We start from the raw sequence: 22,877 nt of genomic DNA, 5'->3' as shown, positions 1-22,877 counted from the left end.
CATTATTAACTATTAATTTTGCTCTTTGCTCTCTATATATTGCCCCAATACCATTCAAGAATCCTTGTCCAACATCCATCATCTCAAAATTTTTTAACATAAATTCCCAAGAAATGTTATCAAAGGCCTTTTCCACATCCACAAATATCAACATAGCTTGCTTATCATTCCTGGCATTCAAATATTCCAATATATTAATCGCATTCCTAATATTATCTTTCATTTGTCTGCCAGGAAGAAAACCTGCTTGATCTTCATGTATCAAACCCTTCAACACTTTTTTCATCCTATTTGCTAATATATTAGCAAACAATTTGTAGTCGTTATTTAGAAGCGAAATCGGCCTATAGTTCTTAACTTGAGATAAATCTGAGTCCTGTTTGGGTATTAACGTAATATATGCTTCTTTCCAAGTTTCTGGTATTTCTCTTTTTGTTAATATGTCATTCATTACTTCTCTCAATGGTACAACTAGGATGTCCTTCATTTCTTTATAATATCTTGCACTGAATCCATCCGGCCCTGGAGTCTTTCCACTTTTTAATTCTTTGATTGTGTTTCTTATTTCTTCTATTTCTATCTTCTCATTTAATTTACTTTTCTCTTTCGTCGGAATCTTCTGCACCCCTTTCTCTTTTAAGTATTTTTCTATTTTCTTTAAATTGTCTTTCTCCTTCTTCTTATATAGTTGTCTATAAAAGTCCACAAATCCTTTCCTTATTCCTTTCGGGTCTACAATCTCTTTCTCTTCAATCACAATCCTATGTACCATGTTTTGTTCTTTCCTTTTTTTAATCTGCCATGCTAACAATTTCCCAGATTTATTTGCGAATTCAAAATTCTTTTGTCTCATCCTTTTGATGTTCCATTCCACTTCCTTATTTATTATCATAGAGAATTGCGCTTGTAGTGTTTTTATGTTCAGTTTCACTTTTTTATCATTAGGTCTATCAACAAGTTTCTTCTCATTTTCCATAATTTGTTGTAAAATTTCTTTTTCCCCTTTTTCTCTATACTTATTTTTAATTGCATTCTGCTGTATGAAAAAACCTCTCATTACTGCTTTGCCAGCATCCCACACTATACTTGTTTTTGTTCCTTGATTCATGTTGTTTATAAAGTAATCCCTCAAATGTTTTTGCGCATTCTCTACTAGTTTTTGATCATCAAAAAGATTTTCATTTATTCTCCACCGAAAAGATTTTTCTTCAAATCCTTTTAAGGTACATTTTATTGGGTCTGGAATGCTTTCTAGTGATAACGTGTCAGCCAGCTGCTCCGCCTCCTCCTCATCTCTCATTATTTCCCAACTTTCCCCCTCATCTTCCTCTGAGCTGTGACCTCCCTCAAACCCCTGTTGTAATTCTGAACTGTCTTCTTCTTCTCTGGAAGGGTCAGGCTGAGGAGGTTGTCTCCACCATTTCTCCTCTGCCCAGTCCCTGACAGCTAGCCTGGTGAAGTTGTTAGCAGATCTCTCTGTACATATATATCTTTACTTCAAAGACCAGAATAACACTATGAAGTAGACAGCAGTTTTCAGCTTTGTCTTGTGTCTGGAGACCATGAACACTCTGTTACTTTGACCTGTGTGGGAGAGCACAGTTTGACTGGTCATGCAAGAAGCAGACAACAGTGAGCCTATGTTCTTGTGAAGCTGAACGCAATGCACTGTCATATTCACTTTTGGATTGTGAATGGTTGTTGCAACTGTCCTGTTTGACTTCGCTAGCTTCAGAGAGTTGCAAGCAAACAACCAAGTACTTGCAGATAAAATTACATCATGCAAGGGAATGTACCCAGAAAGGACTTATTCAGGTGTCCTACATGCCAGGAAATGAAATTCCTACAGATCCATTGTCGAAAGTTGTTAACAGGGAACAACTTCTGGTTTATGTACAGTGGTTGCAGTTAGGCTGAAATACTGCACCATGGGTTAAATGTAATGGGGGAGGATGTTGGGAGATTCCATTCCACCCTTTGCTGCAGATATGTGGATGTTGCATGTCACATGTCTGTTTACATTCCAGCACAGATTGCTGGCGTGAGCGGAACTTCCGCTCTGTATTGCTTTTGTTTTTCAGTCTCTCTCCGAGAAAAACGGCAAGGAAAGAAGCCATGTTTTTCTTTGTCCTGATTTATGTATAATAAATGCGTAGTTTATTATTGTGTCCGTGCCTCAAGCCTCATCTGTTGTGAAGTTTACACTTCTGAGTAATGTGTGCTCAAGCCTGCTCTGCTTGAGTCACAGATGCACGTCGGGGAGCAGAGGTCCATGGATCTCCGCAGTGGCAAGGCTAAGAGGGGAGACACTCCAGCTAGCTTTTCATCCCTCGGTTCCGACAGAGTTTTCCCCTTAACTGGGGACTCTGGAAGAAGCTGTTCTGCTGGGAGCAGGAAATCTCTGAAGACTCTGCATCACACTGGTTGAGGTGTGGTGAACTACCAACTGACTTCCACAAGTCACCAACTCTAAAAAGTCATGGTTATGAGCAGATCTTCAAAGCAAGCTGTTGGTGACATCAGAGGGATGTGGAGAAGTATTGTCCGAGACCTCTGGACGGCAACACTTTGACTACCCTTGAACTAGATGGTCCCCTACATTCCTGTTCTTTGGAGAGAAAAACATATGACAAAATCCCTAAAGCTGAGAACAACTGGCAGGTAGACAACTTACAAAAAGAAAAGCTGCAGTGAATACATGGAAGCGTAATGAACACTTACATGAAAATAGGGTGAAATTCAGGATGATGGGGAAATGCAACAATTTGTAGATGTTCACATTTTTCCTCCTTTTGGTATTGACAGTTTCCATTTTTCTCATTCAGATGGCTTTAAAATTCATGAAAAAAGTTTCTAGCCCCCAGTTATGATCTGTAATAAAGTTGCATAAAGTTCATTAGATATTCATGTGATAGTGAGAACGGTTTTGGTGGCAACGGAAAGCTGACAGCTCACAGACAGCAGCCACTGATCAGGCGAACCGTATTGGTGATGCACTTATAAAATTACTTATTCATAATGCAGGCATGGAATACAATGAAAAATAAGGTACATTATGTTAGAAAGCATTTTATTGTCTCCTTCTGTATCTCATTTTATGCCGAAGCTCGTAAATGGATTTCTTTCTAATGACATAGCCGTGTTATTATCAAAGTGCATATTGTACTGCCCAAGATGAAAGCCGCATGTTTGGAAATCCAATTACAAATTCTTTCAATCAAAAAAAAAACTACTGTGAAAGCATTTGAACATTCCTTTAACCCAAAAGGATCAAAATTACAGGTAAAATGCGAGTTTAATGTGGAGGGTTGTGTGCGCTTTCGGTTTCGTATTTCTATTTCGTTTGTTAACTCCATTTAAAAAGCAGGTTAGGACCTCTGGCAGTTTGTTCCCGACATGGCATTATAAATCAACAATGGGAATATACATTAATTCCATGAATGGGCGTTGTAACGTTAAGTAGCTTTCTTCAGATTAAAAATATACTCGTCGCCTTATAGTGTGTGTTGGCAAAGTAAGGAAAACAATGGCAAACAATCCTCTTCCCTCCTACCCACCCTTTCTGATGCTACTCTGTAAAATCATGACTGAAAATAATAACTTCTTTACAACACATACATTTGCTATGACTCTAATGACCCCAATATTTACTCGCTTATGTGAATTTGGAACTATACTCGGGCTACTATTTATTTATTTTTTGGATTTGATATCCCGCTTTATCACTACCCGAAGAAGTCTCAAAGAGGCTAACATTCTCCTTTCCCTTCCTCCCCCACAACAAACACTCTGTGAGGTGAGTGGGGCTGACAGACTTCAGAGAAGTGTGACTAGCCCAAAGTCACCCAGCAGCTGCATGTGGAGGAGCAGGGAAGCGAACCCGGTTCACCAGATTACGAGTCTACCAGCCTGAACCGCTACACCACACTGGCTCACTATTAATGTGTAGTGGGAACTGGAAGAAAACACAGAACAAAATCTATGTCTGCACTGGGTCAGTTGGGACCCTGAGGTGCAAGCAAACATATACCCAGGAGTTCACTGATTCAAACCCCTCCATGGCCAAAATATTTGTGGGAGGGGCATTACTCAATGCCAGAATATGTACTTTGGGTGCAGAAGATCCCAGACTCCAGTCCCTGGCAACTCAAAGTGCAGCTGGAAAGGACCACAAGTCTGAGACCCTGGAGAACTGATGCCCATCAGTGTAGGTGATGCTGAGGAATTCTGGACTTTTTGAAATAAGGAAAATGAGGGGGAAACGCATTGAAAAGTATGGGGTAACCTTTGCTTTGACACACATCATCTAATCCAATCAGGATGAATGCTCAGTAACAAGTCACCTGGAAGCACCCCAAGTTATGGGGGGGAACCCATCATGCTTCTTTCTTTCCTGTTCTTTGGGTGCCAGGAAGTTCATCCTGTTCTTTGGCTTTTAATGAAGAAGAAGAGTTTGGATTTGATATCCCGCCTTTCACTCCCCTTCAGGAGTCTCAAAGCGGCTAACACTCTCCATTCCCTTCCTCCCCACAACAAACACTCTGTGAGGTGAGTGGGGCTGAGAGACTTCAGAGAAGTGTGACTGGCCCAAGGTCACCCAGCAGCTGCACGTGGAGGAGCGGAGACACGAACCCGGTTCCCCAAATTACGAGACTACCGCTCTTAACCACTACACCACACTGGCTCTCTATGGCATTTGATAACTGGTTCCAGCTTGTAATGGAGTCCCTGCTGTGTTTGGATTATTAGTCACCAGTGCATCCTTACCTTTCCTTCTGCTTCTTTATTCATTGCTGTTTTTATTATTATCTTGTTTTCCTTATGCAAAAGTTGGGATACAATGGTACCTCAGGTTAAGAACTTAATTCATTCTGGAGGTCCGTTCTTAACCTGAAACTGTTCTTAACCCGAGGTACCACTTTAGTTAATGGGGCCTCCCGCCGCTGCTGCTTCCGCTGCCGCCGCTGCCACACAATTTCTGTTCTTATCCTGAAGCAAAGTTCTTAACCCGAGGTACTATTTCTGGGTTAGTGGAGTCTGTAACCTGAAGCATCTGTAACCTGAAGCATCTGTAACCCGAGGTACCATTGTATAGACATTGCAAAAATAAGTAGCTGATGAAATGCCCATGTAGAACACAGGAGGGTGGGTTTCTCAGAAAGCAGGTAAACCTTTGTCTTCCCACACTCTTAAAGCAAACCATCTCAGGTATTAAAAATAATAATAATAAAGTATGTCTCCAGTTTTAATTCAAGGGGAAAATGAGCCTCAGCTATTGGGATTTTGGGAAACAGTGAAATAAGCAGCATCAAATTCTTGTCAACCTCACTATGAACAGTCACTGTATATCACTGAACTTTTCCTTCCTTTCATCCGCACAAATCTTTGTTCTTCCACGATGATTGTCAGCTCAAGAGGGGTGTTATTTTTAAACATTGCTTATTGCATGGATGGAACTGGTTGCCATTGCATCTTCAGTGAACTGTTAGGAGCCCTTGAAAAACTCTGTCACTGTAACTTCTTTGTGTGTGCTCAGAATCTCCTGTCACGCTAACATGATGTTCAGCTATCATTCCGTAATAGTTTCTCTAAGCTTTTCTGTCTCCCATCCAGGCTTGGCCTAGCCTCAGCATATTTCTATTTTATTCCTAGCATAACATCAGTTAGGTCATCATTTCTCGTCCTATTGAAATCACTGATACACTTGACTTTGTGTTTCAAAGTTTCCATTACTTCCGTACACCATTTTTCTGTATGCATCATCTTCAACCATTACAATTTTTTTCTATATAAACAAGTATAGAGGGCTCCTTCAGATGAAGTATTTGCCTACACAGAGGCTACCACAAATCCAGTCTTGACTGAGCATTTATTCTGATTTGTTTGTATGGCGCTTATATTCGTCCTGCACCCATCCTGATTTTTCTGCAAGGTATTTACACATCTTCCCATTAGCCATTAATGCATTCCACACTTTTCAATGCATTTCCCCATCACCTTCCAAACTACGAAAAGCCTGGTTCTTTTTTCAAGTTGATTTGTTGTGTTAAGGAGACAGAGCCCCTTCAATGTGCTTTAATTCTACAAACCTAAAGTTCCATGATGCCTGAAATATACTCAGAGTCGAGAGTGGATTTCATGCTCTTTATTCAGCTCATAGTGGTGAGGAGGAATGGAAGTTCCCCCAGAATGTCTGCTTTATATACATTATTTACACAATGGGCCCCACGTGATTGGCTAATTCCGGAATTCTCCTGTAGGCCAATCAGGTTGTGGATTCACTTCCACCTGGAGCTGGATTGGGTGGCTCCTGTGGACCAATCATACTGCCACATTGTTCTAGGACCAATCAGACTGCTGCATTCTGAATCCTATTGTTCTAGGACCAATCAGACTGCTGCATTTTGGTTCCTATTCAACTCAGTACATAACAATGCCCTTGAACACCTCTTGCAAAATACTGGCAATCTGGAGGCACCAAAAGTGGCATCCTCTGATGTTCTTCTTGGAAAATTTCCATCTCGCGGCATTATTTCATTGCTGGAAGACACTGCGTTAAGAAAGTCACAGGGGAGAATCTCCAAGACTGGGAGGCATTGTGTGAAATACTGCGCACCCTGGGGGAATAATGACTCATGTCAATGTGTTATGGCAGTGGGGTCCAAACTTTTTTCAAAGAGGGCCAGATTTGATGAAGTGAAGGGCCGTGGGGGCCAACCAGAGGGCCAAGTTGTTGAGCTTTTTTTTAGGATTGAAGTTGAGTTCTTGAACTTTTTTAGAGTTGGAGTTGTTGAGCTTCTTTTAGGATTGCAATTATTGAGGTTTTTCAGGATTTCACCCAGTAAATAAACTGCCACAGGGGCTGGATTAAACCAACCGGCAGGCCGGATTGGGCCTCAGAAACGGACTTTGGACATGCCTGTGTTATGGGATTAAAATTGGTCACAACTTTATTAAACTTTAAGATGTAGGAAGACCTTGGCTTAGGCATTGGGCGTATATACCTCCCAGTCCCCAGCTGGGGATCTGGGGCACATCAGGGTTATCCAATCTGTTTGGGGATTGGGCTGGCTCTGGAAGACATATGTTTAAGCAGAGAGCTCACCCCCCCCCATTTCACCACAACACGGGGGAGGATATGGCCAGTGACTCCCCTCAACACAACCCCTTTAAAGGGGAACCCTGGGATTGCCACCATGGGGGGGTCATGTGTCACCGCTTCACACATACACCCCTTTAGGGAAAACAAAAAAAATGTTTCCTTCCAGTAGCACCTTAAAGACCAACTAAGTTAGTTCTTGGTATGAGCTTTCGTGTGCATGCACACTTCTTCAGATACACTGAAACAGAAGTTGCCAGATCCCTCTATATAGTGAGAAGGTGGGGAGGGGTATTACTCAGAAGGGTGGTGGGAATGGGTGATTGGCAGATAGCTGTGATGAGCCTGTTGACGACTCTTAACGACTGCAATGGGTCTTACAGGAAAAAGCAAGGGGTGAGAAGGTGAAAAATGGCTTTGTCATGTATAATGAGTTAAGAATCCAATGTCTTTGTTCAGACCAGGTCTCTCCATGGTTTTAAGTTTGGTAATGAGTTGCAATTCAGCAGCTTCTCTTTCCAGTCTATTTCTGAAGTTCCTTTGTAGTAAGACAGCTACTTTGAGATCTTGTATAGAATGTCCTGGGAGATTGAAGTGTTCTCCTACTGGTTTCTCTGTCTTGTGATTCTTGATGTCCGATTTATGTCCGTTTATTCTTTGGCGTAAGGTTTGGCCTGTTTGTCCAATATAGAGAGCTGAAGGACACTGTTGGCATTTGATGGTATATACAATGTTAGACGATGAGCAATTAAATAGTCCCGAGATGGTATGTGTGATGTTGTTGGGGCCAATAATGGTGTTGTCCGGGTGTATGTGGCAGCAAAGTTGGCATCTGGGTTTATTGCAGGCTCTGGTGCCAGTGTCCGTGTTTTTTTGTTTTGACTATGGCAGACCAACACGGCTACCTATCTGTAACTGGCCCTTTAGGGAAGATAGACTAAAGGATTCCACCCAAGGCCTATAACCGCCACTCAAGACCGCAAAATCGCGGTCTCACCTCCAAGACTACCTACACCTGAAAAAACCCTTAGCAGTCCGACAACCATTCCAGGAGGCCATGCCTGATGTTGTCCAATCAGTGTTCATTTCCTGTGGTGGCAAGGTGCACTCCGTCAGGCCTAAAAATATCCCTTCTGTAGGTTTTAATGTCCAGATGCTTCACGACTCGGCCCCCAAGACACAAGATTGCCGAGTGGATAGCTACCTGGAAACCCAGAAACATTTTCATTAGAGAATATCCAGTGGGCTAGATCCAGATTGAGGGAATTTAGTTGCCACTGAAATGAATGGGGCTTCACTGAAATTGGAACAAACTTTTCAGATTAATTTCAATGGGACCTACGTGGAACTATTGTACTGTGGATTCAACTCATTATCTCTTGAGAGGTTCGGAGGGTGGCAACATGAAAACAGGCCTTCACTGCAGTGGCTCCCCGTCTGTGGAATGCTCTCCCCAGGGAAGTTTGCCTGGCACCTTCATTATACACCTTTAGGCGCCAGGCGAAAATGTGCCTTTTTAACCAGGCCTTTGGTTGAGCCAATTTACATCCTATGCCCTTTTAAAATGTGGTTGGGGGGGGGGGGCTATTGGGTTGTTGTTTTTATTTTTATGAGGTATTTTGTGGTTTTATATTTTGATTTTATTCTGTGAACCGCCCTAAGACCCCCGGGTATAGGGCAGTATAATAATAATAATAATAATAATAATAATAATAATAATAATAATATAGAAGGATAATCCCAACAGGGCTCTTCCAGTTGAGTATGAGCACAGCATCCACATGGGGAATTGTCCAACAGGAGTCATAGAGCCTTGGCGGTTGGGATAGTTGTTCAATTTGCCACTGGGCAATTTGTGGGTACACACAGGCAACACAATGGGCCACAGTGGGGGGTGTTGAGCATCTTTGCATGCCTCCCAAGTCCCCATACAACCCTCCCTCCATGTGCCATGCAAGTAACTTCAGAGCACAAATAATTTGCAGGGTACATAGATAGAGAGCATAGCATGGGTTGAAAGAGGATATCAGAGATCCCCATTCCCTGTGATAGCTCCTTGTGCTATCTGCCTGCATACCCATATACTCTCATTGGCAAGAGGAAGAGGAAAACTGAAACAGGGCTCTCTTGAGCTTGCCACAGCAAGCATGGAACAATCCCTTATGCAAAATCACAAGCTGGACTTCTCTGAGACCAGTTATGCTGCATCTCTAGCCCACTTCAGAAGAGACACCCATACATTCAGTGGGCAAATGGAGGTCAGAAGGGGCCTCTGAAGACTGTCTCAAGAAAGACAAGAAAAGAACTGTAGATGGTGCAGAGATACAGTGGGCAGCCTTTTCTGAAAGTGGGAACATGAATCCCACGAGAGCGAGTAATTTCTGGCACACGCTTTGGGAATAACAGCAATATTATATTCAAAGTAAAATGCCCACAGGCTCCCCGAATGCCATTTAACTGCACTGAAGAAACACGTTGAATGGGGAGGTTTATTCCGGGCCCCAGTGGGATTTGGGTTTTAGTTATAATCATTCACCTGTTTTTAATACTACAGAATGCTTGAATGTTGAAGAGCAGAAGGCAAAAAGCGATTGAACCATGAAAAAATATGTACAGGGACAGATATTGATTGAGAGGCCTAGATTCCCTTTCCATTTTGTTTTCCCTTCTGCTATAGTTGTATATAATTTCATGCTATTGACCATTAATGTTCAGAACAGTGTAAATTTTGTTTGTGAAGGCCTCTTTTTCTCTGAGTGCTCTGAGGAAAAAACAAAATCAGTTACCTCTTCATCTAAGATAGTGTTTCTCAGACTTCAGATACCTGATGCACACTTTTTTCTTTAGTGGTGGGTAAGACCACCCCCCCATCTGAATTCAGAATGAGTTCTGCAGATGATAGATAGATAGTAGATAGATAGATAGATGATAGATAGATAGATAGATAGATAGATAGTAGATAGATAGATAGATGATAGATAGATAGATGATAGATAGATAGATAGATAGATAGATAGAGAGATAGATAGATAGATGATAGATAGATAGATAGATAGATAGATGATAGATAGATAGATAGATGATAGATAGATAGATAGATAGATAGATAGATGATAGATAGATAGATAGATGATAGATAGATAGATAGATAGATGATAGATAGATAGATAGATAGATAGATAGATAGATAGATAGAGATAGATAGATAGATGATAGATAGAAAGATAGATGATAGATAGAAAGATAGATAGATAGATAGATAGATGATAGATAGAAAGATAGATAGATAGATAGATAGATAGATGATAGATAGATAGATAGATAGAGATAGATAGATAGATAGATAGAGAGAGAGATAGATAGATGATATAGATAGATGATAGATAGATAGATAGATAGAGAGAGAGATAGATAGATAGATGATAGATAGATAGATAGATAGATGATAGATAGATAGATAGATAGATAGATAGATAGATAGATGATGATAGATAGATAGATGATAGATGATAGATAGATAGATAGATAGATAGATAGATAGATAGATAGATGATAGATAGATAGTAGATAGATAGATGATAGATAGATGATAGATAGATGATAGGTAGATAGATAGATAGATAGATAGATAGATAGTAGATAGATAGATAGATGATAGATAGATAGATAGATGATAGATAGATAGATAGATAGATAGATAGATAGATAGATAGATAGATGATAGATAGATAGATAGATAGATGATAGATAGATGATAGATAGATAGATAGATAGATAGATAGTAGATAGATAGATAGATGATAGATAGATAGATAGATGATAGATAGATAGATAGATAGATGATAGATAGATGATAGATAGATAGATAGATAGATAGATAGATGATAGATAGATAGATGATAGATAGATAGATAGATAGATAGATAGATGATAGATAGATAGATAGATAGATAGATAGATAGATAGATAGATGATAGATAGATAGATAGATAGATGATAGATAGATGATAGATAGATAGATAGATAGATAGATAGATAGATAGATGATAGATAGATAGATAGATAGATAGATAGATAGATGATAGATAGATGATAGATAGATAGATAGATAGATAGATAGATAGATAGATAGATGATAGATAGATAGATGATAGATAGATAGATAGATAGATAGATAGATGATAGATAGATGATAGATAGATAGATAGATAGATAGATAGATAGATAGATAGATGATAGATAGATAGATAGATAGATAGATGATAGATAGATAGATGATAGATAGATAGATAGATAGATAGATAGATAGATGATAGATAGATAGATAGATAGATAGATGATAGATAGATAGATAGATAGATAGATAGATGATAGATAGATAGATGATAGATAGATAGATAGATAGATAGATGATAGATAGATAGATAGATAGATAGATAGATAGATAGATAGATGATAGATAGATATAGATAGATAGATAGATAGATAGATAGATAGATGATAGATATAGATGATAGATAGATAGATAGATGATAGATAGATAGATAGATAGATAGATAGATAGATAGATGATAGATAGATAGATGATAGATATAGATAGATAGATTCCTGTTGCCATCTTTGAGAATGTGATGGTGCCCAAGCAATTTCCAAACCCCAACAGCCTGTTTCCTTTTCCACAAAGTTAACTGGTGGTGGGATCAGTAACACAAAGAAGGCTGGCATTGGGGTCTGCACTATAGAATCATAGAATTTTAGAGTTGGAAGGGACTCTGACTGTAATCTAGTCCAACACCCTGCCATGCAGGAATCTTTTGCCCAACTTGGAGCTCGACTGAGCTATCGCTGGCTTGTGCCCAAGAACATTGCTGCACAATTACTTCACCCATGGAGGTTTCTGGGAGCCAATCCAGGGCTCCTCTGGGGTGTAGGTGCCACCCCAGGAGCAGAGATGCTCTCCACTGATGGAGCACTCATATCCCTGAGGTCCCTCATTCAGACTTCAACAAATCATAGGACTGAAAAAAACAAAATCTAAATAAATTGCTAAAACTAAAGAATGCTTGGACAGTACAGTTGCACCCTCCAGATGTTTGGGACTACAAGTCTCATCAGCTCCAGACAGCATGGGGCTGATGGGAATTGTAGTCCCAAACACCTGGCCTACACAGGGTTTGTACTAAAGCAACCCTCACTAAGTCTACTTTCTACTGAATTCAATGGGGCTTACTCCCAGGTAAGTGGGGTTAGGACTGCAGCCTAATCTATTGATGAAACTTTGCTGTCCTTTTTGGTCTGAATTGTGGTTTTTCAAAGCTACTGGAAGGGCCCACAGAACCATTTCTATATTTAAATGTCTGTCAAATGTTCAAAAAGAAATCTGCATTTCATTTGAGTGTGAACACCGTGAGCTGTGTGCCCAGCGCATCGCCTCTAATGGAAAAGTCAGGTCATTTGCTCAGGTATGATGCACTCCCTCTTGAAAAAAACATGATGATTTGTCTCTTTTTATTACGTATTATTCTGATATACTGCTAAATAATTAAGGTATTTAGAATTCAGAAATCTGTGGTGCTGCCGCACAGTAAACAGAGATGATAATAGGAAAGGATTAGGAATACTTTTACTTAGATTTTATACAGTCCCTAAAGATTTCACGGGAGATGTTAAAGTTATAAAAGCACCAGAAAATCATTTTTAAAGCTCTGAAAGATTCATTTGATTAAAGGTGGAAACACTTGGAATTCTTTTAAAGTAGGCTACAAAAGTAGAAAAAGAAGGGAAGACATGGCAGTGTCATACAGAAATAACAAATGTTCATTACTTTGTGTCTAAGAGTTAAGAGTTTATTTCACTGCACGAATCGGAAAAGTCTGCGTTTCGCAGAAACTTGAGTGCCCTTGAATTATACGACTGAGTCAATGATTAAATTAATTGTGTTTGCTTTATTTTGTAATCTACCCTGCCTTGCTATCTTGCTGAATTATGGCTGGAAGAACGCAATGTTCTGGGAGAGTAACCTTGTTATGGCAGAACTAGCTGTTACTGAGGATGCAAGACTGCCATTGAAAAGGGCATCCCTGTACACAGTGCCCCGCCGCTCCTCTGTAATGCCCAGTGAAATTCAATGGATGATATGGGATTAATCACACTGTTAATTGCCCTTGTCCAACTCAACACCATTGACCTCTGCTCAATTGAGGGTAGAGAAACTCAAAGTTGTTGCACCAAAGGTGAGCTTCAATCAGGAATGGGTGCATCAGGGCCAAGGGGACGCAAAATAATAGTAATAGGAAAAACAAGAACAGCAGCAGCCTATATTTATACGGGTAAATATACAGGTTAACTGTGTCAAAAGGAATTATTGTGAAAATAATAAATATTGTTGCAGTTGTTTTTGTTTAGTCGTGTCCAACTCTTCGTGACCCCATGGACCAGAGCACGCCAGGCACTCCTGTCTTCCACTGCCTCCCACAGTTTGGTTAAACTCATGCTGGTAGCTTCGAGAACACTGTCCAACCATCTCATCCTCTGTCGTCCCCTTCTCCTTGTGCCCTCCATCTTTCCCAACATCAGGGTCTTTTCCAGGGAGTCTTCTCTTCTCATGAGGTGGCCAAAAGTATTGGAGCCTCAGCTTCAGGATCTGTCCTTCCAGTGAGCACTCAGGGCTGATTTCCTTCAGAATGGAAAGGTTTGATCTTCTTGCAGTCCATGGGACTCTCAAGAGTCTCCTCCAGCACCAGAATTCAAAAGCATCCATTCTTCGGCGATCAGCCTTCTTTATGGTCCAGCTCTCACTTCCATACATCACTACTGGGAAAACCATAGCTTTAACTATACGGACCTTTGTCGGCAAGGTGATGTCTCTACTTTTTAAGATGCTGTCTAGGTTTGTCAGTGCTTTTCTCCCAAGAAGCAGGCGTCTTTTAATTTTGTGGCTGCTGTCACCATCTGCAGTGATCATGGAGCCCAAGAAAAATAAATATGGGGGGGGGATTTTGTCCTACCTTAGGGTTCCATATTACCAAAGTTCACTCCTGGGTCCATTCCGGTTTCTACATTTCCATATCAGTTTGAGAGTATTTTTCAAAGCAACATCCTCTTGAAAATTCATCACCCTTTTAGTGCTGGTTGCTCTTGATACACACCCATTTTGTACGCAATTCCCTTAACAAAACACATTTTTGCACAGCATCTTTCCCTAAGGCAATTCACTTTTGCATGATATTTTCACAAATATATGTATTTACATACGCTACCAAGATGGCCCATTATAAAAGCAACTGTACCCAAAGGAATTATTGTGAAAATATGAAATATTTGGGAGGGGGTGCCATATTTTCTCCACACTCAGGGTGCTCTGTTACCAAAACCCAGCCTTGTTTACATCTCTAACTAAAGAAGCTTGTATGTAGCTGGGTTTAGAGAGCCACACTGGCTGTCAGATTAGAAATAATTGGTCTAGATGGAGTTCTGGTCAGGCATTGCCTGAAATGGGCAACTGCGTATGCTCATATTTAACACCACTAGCATAAAATGTCTCCTACCACACACACCCATTCCCATTCTGATCCTTTCAGTTCATAGGGACTAGCTGCTGGTTGCTAGCAGCAAGAAGAATTGCCTCCCCTCCCCTCATAGAACACCCCTATGAGTCTGCAATTCACATTCTCAGGGGAGAGACTCCATCAGGCAAGGCCACCTTCCACCTGCCTTGCTCCACCCTGTAGTCTCTGCTTCTCAGTTTGTATTGTATTATTTTATGTACTGTGGCTTGCCGTTGTTTTATTGATTATAAAGGTAAAGGGACCCCTGACCATTAGGTCCAGTCGTGGCCGACTCTGGGGTTGTGGCACTCATCTCACTTTATTGGCTGAGGGAGCCGGCGTACAGCTTCCAGGTCATATGGCCAGCATGACTAAGCCGCTTCTGGCGAACCAGAGCAGCACACGGAAACGCCGTTTACCTTCCCACCGGAGCTGTACCTATTTATCTACTTGCACCTTGACGTGCTTTCGAACTGCTAGGTTGGCAGGAGCTGGGACAGAGCAACAGGAGCTCACCCCGTTGTGGCGATTCGAACCACCGACCTTCTGATCGGCAAGTCCTAGGCTCTGTGGTTTAGACCACAGCACCACCCGCGTCCCTTTGTTGATTATAGTTTAGAAATTATTTATTGAAACTGTTGAGTGGATTTCTGTTTAACTTTTATATGTTATTATTATTTAATAATATTCTAATGATTGTTGAATGTTACTTTTTGATGTAGGTTGCCTATTTTAAAGTTATGTTTTATTATCACATTTTTGTATTGCATTAGATTCTTATTAGATGTACATTTTTTGTTTCTTCAGCTTGTGAACCGCCTTGAGTATTGTAAGATAGAAAGACGGTATACAAATTAAACATGATGATGATGATGGGAATTGTAGCTCTGTGTGGGCACTAAAGATCCTAACAGCTTTCCAACACCTTTAACAAACCACAATTCCCAGGATGCTTTGGGGGGAAGCAGGACTGTTTAATGTGGTATGATGCTGCTTTGAATAGATAGTGCAGACAGAACCTTAATGTGTGGTTTATGGGTGACTGACCTTTTGATTTGAGTGTTTAGCACCACCACAGATTGCAAGGTGTGAAGACATCTTGGCCGCTATTATTATAGTGGCGTTAGCTTTTTTATAATAAAAAAGGTTGCTGATATTTTTTAATTATTATTCATACCCCACCCAACATGGCTTCACAAAGTCCTTTAAGGCACCTAGCAGCAGAATACATATAACAAAGAAAATATAGAAACAGTATAAATTTAAAACACACAAACTACAACGATAAGCTACAACAGAGCAAAATAACTGAAAAACCTGGCCAGCAATGTTTTTATTTTTTTAAAAAATGCCAGCTTTTGCATCAAGGTCATTTAAGAGATTAGATAAAAATATGCAGAAATATGCACTACTGGTCTTGGGAGAAGGATGGCAAAGAGGTGGCAAAATTCAAGATGAGAAAATAACTCGGGTTAGTCGAGGCCCCAGGAAGCTGTGTTGAATGCCAGAGAAGTCAACAGGGAGACGTGACAGGAGAAGCTGGTGACAGGTAGCGTTTCAATATTAACGCATGCAAAGCAGAGCACAGCGGAGAGAATAAATATATTTAACTTCTCAGATGCTCTAAGCTGCCGTCCAAATAATTTTCAGAAGTTGTATGGAACCCAGAATGGAACTCCAAATTGTAGGACTTGGGAGCACAAAACATGCTCTCTTCACAGGTAGATACAAATCTGTTTGGCCTGGGTGGGCTAAAAACCTAGTTTTCCATATACCGTATTTTTTGCTCTACAAGACTCACTTTTTCCCTCCTAAAAAGTAAGGGGAAATGTGTGTGTGTCTTATGGAGTGAATGCAGGCTGCACAGCTATCCCAGAAGCCAGAACAGCAAGAGGGATTGCTGTTTTCGCTGTGCAGCGATCCCTCTTCTTGTTCTGGCTTCTGAGATTCAGAATATTTTTTTTCTTGTTTTCCTCCTCCAAAAACTAGGTGCGTCTTGTGGTCTGGTGCATCTTATAGAGTGAAAAATACGGTACGCTCTCTTCACAGGTAGATACAAATCTGTCTGGCCTGGGTGGGCTAAAAACCTAGTTTTCCATATAATACCAAAGAAATTACCAGAGCTAAGTGATTAAACGGAATCAGAAAGGGTACAAGACAAAGAAATAAAGGCATCATAAGTTGTATAATGAAGTTATCCATCATGCTGCCTCGATGGGAACCTTACAATAAAGGTTGGCTGGCATTGGGGATATGACTTTACCTGCAGGTGTAAGTCTTTTCCAGAAGGGAAACTGCATCCTGGTAATTCATTCTTCCATCCTTTTCTCCTCCCACCTGATTATTAATACAGTGGTACCTCTGGTTAAGAACTTAATTCGTTCTGGAGGTCCGTTCTTATACTGAAACTGTTCTTAACCAGAGGTACCACTTTAGCTAATGGGGCCTCCCGCTGCCACCGCTGCACAATTTCTGTTCTCATCCTGAAGCAAAGTTCTTAACCCAAGGTACAGTGGTACCTCGGGTTACATACGCTTCAGGTTACATAAGCTTCAGGTTACATACGCTTCAGGTTACACACTCCGCTAACCCAGAAATAGTGCTTCAGGTTAAGAATTTTGCTTCAGGATAAGAACAGAAATCGGGCTCCGGCGGCAGCAGGAGGCCCCATTAGCTAAAGTGGTGCTTCAGGTTAAGAACAGTTTCAGGTTAAGAACGGACCTCCGGAACAAATTAAGTACTTAACCCGAGGTACCACTGTACTACTTCTGGGTTAACGGAGTCTGTAACCTGAAGCGTATGTAACCCGAGGCACCACTGTATATCCCTTACCCTTTGGAGATGAGAATCACTATCATTCTCCCAAATTTATCTCCAGTGAAGCTCTGTCTATCCACCATATGCAAACCCACAATTCCTAAAGTCAGCAGATTTTTTTTATAAAAAAAAAAAGGATGGAAAAAAGGAAGTTTGTGCAGGAACAAATTACACTACTCCGAGCAAGAGTAATTCTGCATTTCAAACATCCCTCCTCCTTCAAACACTACAAACAGATGTCTCACTTTATGCTAATTCCCTCCCCTCCCCTAACAATAACCACCACAGCAAATCTGACAGGAGAGCCAGTGTGGTGTAGTGGTTAAGAGCGGTGGACTCGTAATCTGGTGAACCGGGTTCACATCCCTGCTCCTCCACATGCAGCTGCTGGGTGACTTTGGGCTAGTCACACTTCTCTGAAGTCTCTCAGCCCCACTCACCTCACAGAGTGTTTGTTGTGGGGGGGGAAGGGAAAGGAGAATGTTAGCCGCTTTGAGACTCCTTAGAGGGAGTGAAAGGCGGGATATCAAGTCCAAACTCTTCTTCTTCTTCTTCAATGTTCAAAGGGTAAGATTCTTTATACAATAATACTGCTTAGAATCCATTGAGGGTTGTTAAGCGGTTGCATGGAGAAGTAAGTTAGATATTTTTTTCAGTAGCAGCCAGAATAGCTTTTGCTACAACGTGGAAAAGCAGCTGGAGTCCTGATAGAAAAGGATCACTGTGTAAACCATGGGAGCAAATTAAATAAACCAAGTGCAGTGTTAAGAACTGCTAAGAATTACAAAAGAATATTAAACAGCTGTGATCCTGTGTTGCAATTTATAAAATCGACATTAGCTGAATAAGGAAGAGATGGATCGTGACCATTATGAAAGTATGCAGGTGTTGGTGCAATAGCAAAGAATTAATATGGAACAGGTTTTTTATAGCTAATGTGGATTACAATGTTATTAACAGAGCATGGGAAATCTGATGTTAACGATATCTCGTTGATTGTTTGTCTTGTCATAGGTTTCTGAATTTTTTAAAAAAATGGGAGAAGGGGAGTCTATGTGTGGAACGAAAGCCAATTTTAGTGAGAAATATGCAATATTAAGGACAAACAAGCCTTTCTGATGTCTCCAATAGCTATCTACAGCAACGTTGCCCAAAATTCTGATAGCAGAGACACCCTTCTATAAAAAAAAATGGAGGCACATTTCACTCTGAAAGGGGTTTGTACAGGGTATTTAACCCTTGGCCTGGGGACTTGATGTGCCCAATTCAAGCAACTATTTCCGCCCCCCTCCAAACATCATGTTTTTGGCAACGGTAGCAAAAAGGTGGGGAGAAGTGTGTAGACACACTTCTGGCATGGGCAGAGATGTCTGAACTTCTCCTCCCAACCAAACATCCTGATGGGGTTGCAAATCACACACACAAACATACACAAACAGCCAATAGATTAATCACCTGAAGAGCAGTGAAGAACCAATAAACTCCCTTCCTTTGCAGATCTGCACAGATCAGCTCGTAATCTGGGGAACCGGGTTCGCCTCTCCGCTCCTCCACATGCAGCTGCTGGGTGACCTTGGGCCAGTCACACTTCTTTGAAGTCTCTCAGCCCCACTCACCTCACAGAGTGTTTGTTTTGGGGGAGGAAGGGAAAGGAGAATGTTAGCCGCTTTGAGACTCCTTAAAAGGGAGAGAAAGGCGGGATATCAAATCCAAACTCTTCTTCTTCTTCTTCTATGTGTGAGCATGGAAGAGTGTGGGGTGACACCAGACACTTTTTGGCCCATGCACCCTGGCATGTGACCCCCCAAAAAGCTGGCAAATGATCAGTATGGTCCTGGAACCATGGGTGTCTGTCTGTGGGGACAGGAGAACTTGCTCCCCTTGTAGTGAAGTGTATTTCTTTTCATGCACGCAGATACACACACCCAGGACTGTAATGTCATGACGGAATGCTAGATAGCTCAGTTGGTAGAGCATGAGACTCTTAAATCTCAGGGCTGAGGGTTTGAGCCATGCGTTGGGCAAAAGATTCCTGAATTGCCACCGGTTGGAATAGACAACCCTCCTGGTCCTTCCAACTCTACAGTTTTTTATTATAACAAGAGGTTTAGAGTCATCTCTAAGACTATTCCTATTGATATTAGCTGCCCAACTCAGCCTCTCTGCACCTCCCTGGGGCAGCGGGCAGCTCAGATGAACGCGGATCGTTCTGAACTAATGATGTTGCTTCTGCAAATGTTACAAGCTTCGAAAACCTAGAAAATGCAATGATAATATAATCAAAGAAGCACTGGTGCCTTTCTATGACCGGGTGAGGAGTTTCAGAGTGCTCTGCTTTTTGAGGGGCAGGTGGGGTGCTTATGACTCAGAACAGAAACCAAAAGTAACTCAGAAGAACAGAAGCCAAAAGTGCTGACACAGTTCTGAGAAAAGAAGGAGACTCTTGAGAGTCCCATGGACTGCAAGAAGATCAAACCTATCCATTCTCAAGGAAATCAGCCCTGAGTGCTCACTGGAAGGACAGATCGTGAAGCTGAGGCTCCAATATTTTGGCCACCTCATGAGAAGAGAAGACTCCCTGGAAAAGTCCCTGATGTTGGGAAAGATTGAGGGCACAAGGAGAAGGGGATGACAGAGGACAAGATGGTTGGACAGTGTTCTCGAAGCTACCAGCATGAGTTTGACCAAACTGCGGGAGGCAGTGGCAGACAGGAGTGCCTGGCATGCTCTGGTCCATGGGGTCACGAAGAGTCGGACACAACTAAATGACTAAACAACAACAACAACAAACATATTTTTTAATTGGGAAACAGGAATGTAGTGCTACTGTTTTGAATGGTTGAAGGTTAAAGAAAAGGCATAGGGGTTTTCTATATAAGGCTTCTAGAGGAAGAAAAAAGCAAAGAAGCAGTGTTGTTTCTATTTGTTTAGCTGTAGAAAACCACACCAGCGTCAAGAAGCAGAAGACAGCTGTAGTAGTGAACCCCAGACACAAGATACTACTTCATCAAACATTGTGCAAGCAGCACCCAGTGTGTCTGCCGCAAAAGAGACAGAAAAGATCCAGGTACAGACAGGGGCAGGGCATGAGAACATCCCAACTGTAAATACTGAGAAAGCTATCAGTACTGTACAACTCGAACAACAGGAAGAGCTGGATAAAGGGAACTACATAATGAAAGCAAATCCTCCATCAGATGTGTTAAAATTTGAGTTGCTTACACAGTGCTGGACCCCTCCAGAAAGCTATGACTTCGGGCCAAGAGAATTTCACCATTAATGGTTGATATCTTCTGGTGTTCTGAAAGGACTTGTTTGTCCTCCTTTCATTCATATTGGCAAAGTATGACTTTTCAACTTTCCAAAGGGCATGAATTGTTGATGGCATCCATTTCTTTTCCCCACCAAATCCTCTTGGGTAGGGCATCAGCTGAAATGAAGAACTAGATTAGCTTCCCACTGCGGAGATGGTTAGCTTCTAGACTGGAAGTGCTATTGAAGGAGGTAATAATAATCATAATTAGGCAGCTCAGTCTCTTAGACACTATACCAGACTAGCTCTTTGCAGCATCGTCAACAACTTGCATTACCATCAGCCTAAAAGCAGGTTTTAAGTTGGACAGCATTACAAACTGAAACGACTGCAGGGCTTGCATTATATTTTGATGGTGAGCACATTCTTATCATCTTGTATACACATTGCATTACAATTCCATACAGGAAATTGTTTTGCAAGATGGTGATCCATATATTTTATAGGTCACTGTCACGAACTTTCATTGCTCTGTTCGACTATCTGTTGGGAATCAACTTTCTTTCTTATTGTTATTTTGGTTTCTGGAGAATAAACCATCATAAGACACCTTAGCACAGTTGACTTTGTGATTGTAATCCACTGTGAATTTTCTCATTGCTCAGTGACCCACAGCGCTCCCCTTTGCCAGCACAGTAGGTGGGGGGGTAGTCCACAGAGTTATCAAAAATGTGTCATAATAACTCTTAGTTCAAAGGAGTTTTCTGGGGTGCATGCACTTCTGAGCAGGTGTTCATAACTTATCCTCCTGACAAGAAGTTGCAATTCCTTCCATCCCACTCTCTTCTTTTACACCAAGTTCCTGCAAACAACAGGAACCCGCAAACTTGTTTCTGGACCACAGAACTTCTGGTTGCAAATGAGGACTCAGACATTTATATGGAGTACTCAGTCATGGAGAAAAGAATTAGACCTTGTTCTCTGTTACTGGCTGTTGGAATATGATGCCATGAAGCAATCAATTCATTTTCATAATTTATTGTAATGTTAATAGTTGAACTGGTGAAATTTTGCCACTTCAAGCTGCAGGAGAGGGTTGTATTTTTAATTGCTATTTCACATAAAAACCTACACACCAGGGACACTGCTACGAGACTGTATCCAGAGGTCACAAAGTGCTCTCTCAGGCTTCTGGTGCCAACAAAGGTTCTGAACTCCCACCACCAACACCATTCATACTGCCCATTTGGGCACAGGGTGGTTACCTTTTTCTCCCTTGAAAACTACAAGGAGGAAGTTGGAAGAGTGGCGCTCCTTGCCACTTCCTGTTTCAGCTCTATGTGCCTTTCAAGGCTCAGATTAATTCCACTGGATCCAACTTTTACCCAGATCGTTTGAAAAGTGAAACACCTGCATGTGTGCAATTTCCCTTTCTGTCCTGGTGGGATGAGGGTCCTGAGGAGCAAGAGATGTTGCAAGAAGCGTGGCACCCACAGAACTCACTCAAAAGTCTAAATGTGCCCATGAGCGTTAAAAGGTTGGCATGCACATATACACATACCATGTGGTCTTATGATACAGTAGGAACTCTTGTCATTGTTTCCACCAAAGGTGTGCTGGTCCCGGGGAGAGGTTACCGTGAGGCGTGGTCAGAGTCCGGTCCTGGGTCGGGGGTCTGGAGACTGTCCACCAAGGGTGAAGCGGGGTCCAAAGTGAGGAGCCGGGCAAGGTTGGGAACTCTGGAAGAACAGGTCTGGGTGCTGGCAGAAACAGGTTTCCAACGATGTTGCTCCCGCAACCTGGGACCGGGCTGACTGGCCTTTATTTCCTCTGAGGCCAGGGGCGGTCCTGGCCCACAGGTGACCCGCCTCTCCTGGCCTTAAGGCGAGCACTCCTCCTGAGAGAACCCAGTTCCCTCCGCCTCTCTGCCCTGAGCCTCTGCAGCTCAGGAGAGGCTGGAGGGTTACTGGACCCAGAGGCAGCCTCACCTTCTCCTGACAGAGCTGGGAGAGGAGCACCTGTAGGCACTGTGTCCTCAACCACCTCCGGAGCCAGAGTGAATTCATCCGGTGTCTGCTCCTGAGGATCCGGCACAGGTGCAGGCGCTTCAGATTCAAGGCCCTGCCCCAGCTCAGCCGGCCCTGGAGGCGGGGACTCCTGT

Source organism: Podarcis raffonei, chromosome 7 (assembly GCF_027172205.1).
Source record: "Podarcis raffonei isolate rPodRaf1 chromosome 7, rPodRaf1.pri, whole genome shotgun sequence".
NCBI lineage: Eukaryota > Metazoa > Chordata > Lepidosauria > Squamata > Lacertidae > Podarcis > Podarcis raffonei.
Note: the sequence above shows the minus strand (reverse complement) of the source record.